General features: G+C 38.9%; 1 protein-coding gene and 1 pseudogene across 1 annotated transcript in view; one reads left to right on the forward strand and one right to left on the reverse strand.

Moving 5' to 3' along the window:
* The window catches only part of Brd8 (bromodomain containing 8), a 74,617-nt gene that overhangs the window by 61,581 nt on the left and 8,998 nt on the right, over positions 1-4,038 (forward strand). The window lies entirely within an intron of this gene.
* Positions 2,296-3,633, reverse strand: LOC105743805 (annotated as a pseudogene).

The raw sequence follows: 4,038 nt of genomic DNA on the forward strand, positions 1-4,038 counted from the left end.
TGAGAGAATTTAGCTCAATTTTAATAAAATGTTTCCCAAGCAATATTTTGACCAGGTACCCAAGGTTTAAATTATGAACATTGACAATGTCCATTTATATAACCACACTTTGAGTTATAAAGGACTTAACCATTTTCTAATATTAGCCTATTTTCTACACTGCTTATTCACATATGCCCATTAACAAATGGACTGTTGTCAGTTACATTTATTGGTTTGTGTTTTCTGGAAAACTGCAGTATCTGTGAAGACTGATTTCCATGTTGGCATTGCATGTATCCAAGTTTTTTTTTTTTTAATTTTTTTAAAATTTTTTTATTTATTTGTGTGTGTGTGGGTGTGGGTGTGGGTGTGGGTGGCCACTCAGCCCACCAGGGGGCAGGGCTGACTGGCATGTGGTGCTGGGGGATTGAACCGTGGTCCCTGTGCTTTGCCAAGCTTGTTCCAAGTAGGTGCTCTAGACCACTGAGCCATCTCACCAGCCCCATGTATCCAAGTTTTTGTTTTGTTTTGTTTTTTGCAGAACCAGGGATTGAACTCAGGCCCTTGCTCTTGCCAGGGAAGCACTTATTCCACTGAGCCATCTCCCTGACTCCTAACATCCAAGTATTAATAATGCACAGAGGCACAGAATTAGAGAAACAAGATAGCATATTCAAACACTAGCATTCCCCATTCCCCCTTTTTTATTGCTTGTTTTGCTTAGTACTTTTAAAACCAAATAAAAATCTTGAATTCAATGTTCAACTGCCAAAGAAAAAGTAACAGCAGGGCACATACTTAGGGCTTCAACGAAAGAAACTGTAAGAACTAGCTGGCACAAAACAGTAGACAATAATATATATGTGTGTGTGTGAGACCTTAAAATCTGAAACTTCTAAACCAGAGTCTTCCAAACAAATTGACAATGCACAGCAACATGATTTAGTTTACAATATACACAAGGAATAACACAATATATTCTTTGGGAATTTAACAACTTGAAGATTATCCAAATTTGAATCCAGGTCTTGGGGAGAGTGTGCTCTGCTTGTACTAAGCAACTGTGCTACATTTCTGCTGCATTAAATGGTTTTGAACAGTTATATCTAAACTATCCTTGGTTTCATTCAATAAAACATGTAGGGTAAAAAACAGGAGAAAGCATGTCAGCTAGTTAAGGGTTCAGTAATGCATGATTTTTATTCTCTTGCTCTGAATGTTCGTATTGGGAGAAGGGAAAAAAGAAAAAACCTCAAGATTTAAAACTGGGCCTCTTGTGTGCTTTGAAAAGAAAAATCAAAACCAAGTGTCCACTAATTTTCTTAGACATAGCAGGCTTAGTGAGCCTGTATCCCAAAAGTTGGTTTAATGTAGAAGATGGAAAACATCCACTACCCAATTCCAGAACTTAGTAGAGGGCAGTAGACATTCCTTTTTACCCAAACACTAGGCAGCAGTTTAAATGTGACCAAGGTAAATACAGAATGGAGATGTTTTAAATACAGCTAGGACTCAGCAAATCTAATACATTAAAAATCATGAATACATTTTGAAAGAAAATGCATAAAGCTGTAAGAATTTTGAGATTTTTTTCATTTGAAAGTAATCTTAATGCTATTAAATTCACGAATATGCTAATTTAAATACCCAATCCTATTTTATCTAAAACACACATTGCAAACATACAAATGTCTATTCTCTCCACATGTCAGTGCCCATTTGTATCATGGTTTGAAATGGGGAGCATAGATTTTTTTTCCCCTTAATGTGCAAGTCAGTAGGTGTTTCTTTACAGTTAACTTTAGCAAAATTCATACAAAATAGTATTAACAATGATTTTCTTGTTAACTCACAAGGAAACACCTTCAAAACTGCATTTTGTTAAAGTTTCTGTACTAAAGTATAGAAAAACTGAACTACACAAATATTGAAGCGTTAAAAATTCCTTAATTTTTTATTCCTGATACCACCACCACAATTTACAGGGCAATATACCTGATGTAATGAAAAGGAACAAAAAGACAAAGCTACAACAGATAAAAGACCTCAGGAATGTACATCTAATTGACACTACATTGCAATTAATCAATAGCTGCACTTTTTGCAAACTGTGGCTATGACAGTCCTGAACCAGAAGGGTTTCCTGTTTAAGCTGCAGTAACTTTTCTGACTATGGATCATCGTTCCTTCTGTGGCAGATTTTTATAGTTCCTCTAATGCATTTGGGACGACTGTCTCAAAGTAACCTGCAACTTTCCTGATGACAACTCGCTCTCTCTCCTGCTAAGAACTGTAGCCCTTTTCTGTTGTTTTTTAAAACCCTCTGCGCCCATATCCACTACTTCCACCACCAGATCCATAACCACCACCATAGGGACTGCCAGAGCTTCTTCCACCAAAACTGCCCCCCTTCATGGGTCCATAATTTGACTGTTGCTGTCCAGTGTAATTTCCAAAATCATTACAGTTCCCACCACCACCATAGTTACCACCACCAAAATTTCCTCCTTCGTTGTAACCATCATATCCTCCTCCACCACCACTGTATCCACCACCTTGGTTTCCATATCCTGGTCCACCACCACCATACCCTCTGCTACTACTGTAACCAGGACTACCACCATAGTTTCCACCATCACCTCCAAATCCATTATATCCACTATCACCTCCTCCATAACTACCTCTGCTGCCACCTCCTCCACCACCATAACCTCCTCTTCCACCAAAGTTTCCACCACAGCCAGAATTCCCTCCACCACCTCCAAAGTTTCCTCCACGACCCATAAAGTTGCCAGTTCTACCTCCACAGCCTCTTTGTGATCCAACAGACTGCATCTCTTGTTTAGAAAGGGCCTTTTTCACTTCACAATTATGCCCATTAATAGTGTGGTATTTCTGAACAACAGTTTTATCAACTGTGTTGTGATCATCAAAAGTTACAAAAGCAAATCCTAGGGCCAGGGATATAGCTCAGTGGCATAAACACCTGCCTAGCAAAAGCAAATCCTCTCTTTTTCCCACTCTGCCTGTCTTCCATAACTTCTATAATTTCAATCTTACCGTATTTTTCAAAGTAGTCTCTCAAATTATATTCTTCGGGCTGGGGAGATAGCTCAGTAGAATAAGTGCTTCCCTGGCAAGTGCAAGGGCCTGAGTTCAATCCCCAGTTCCACCCCCACCAAAAAAAATCAAATTATATTCTTCTGTATCTTCTTTAATACCACCAACAAAAATTTTCTTCACTGTTAGATGGGCACCAGGCTTTATTGAATCCTCTCTAGAAACAGCTCTCTTTGGTTCCACTACACGCCCATCAACTTTGTGTGGTCAAGCACACATTGCTGCATCCACCTCTTCAACACAAGAGTAAGTCACAAAACTAAAACCTCTGGAGTGTTTTGTTTGAGGATCTCTCATCACCACACAATCTGTGAGTGTGCCCCATTTTTCAAAGTGTTCTCTTAAACTATCATCTATAGTTTCAAAACTCAGACCACCAATAAACTGCTTCCTCAACTGCTCTGGCTCCTTAGGGTCATGCCTCCCTCACCGGGGGCGACAGCTGGAGTTGGGCTGGGGGCAACCGAGGGCAGTTTACCTCCATTTTGAGACCGGACTCGCCTCTTCCAACTCGAGTTCAATATCTGTCATGGCCTTTTTGACATCAGTTATTTTTATTTTAAAGAAAAAAATAAAAAGAATGGTACAAAATTTCAAAACAAGATTTTAGGAGAGTAACAATGGTTAGTACATTCTGTATTGTTACTGCCAAAGTAGTTTCTCATATTACACGATATAGGCAAGAAATAATAAATAAACAACATAGGTGCAAATCTTTTTTTTTTAAGTCAACAGAAAATGTAAATACACTTTTTAAAGTTTCTAATACTAGGAGAAAATATCATACAATGTCTTTTATTTTTATTTATTTTTTTAAAAATTTATTTGTGTGTGTGTGTGACCAGCTCAGCCCACCAGGGGGCGGGGCTGGCTGGCATGTGGTGCTGGGGGATTGAACCGTGGTCCCTGTGCTCTGCTAAGCTTGTTCTAAGTAGG

The sequence above is a fragment of the Octodon degus genome, unplaced genomic scaffold, assembly GCF_000260255.1.
Source record: "Octodon degus isolate 3935 unplaced genomic scaffold, OctDeg1.0 scaffold00169, whole genome shotgun sequence".
NCBI classification, from domain to species: domain Eukaryota; kingdom Metazoa; phylum Chordata; class Mammalia; order Rodentia; family Octodontidae; genus Octodon; species Octodon degus.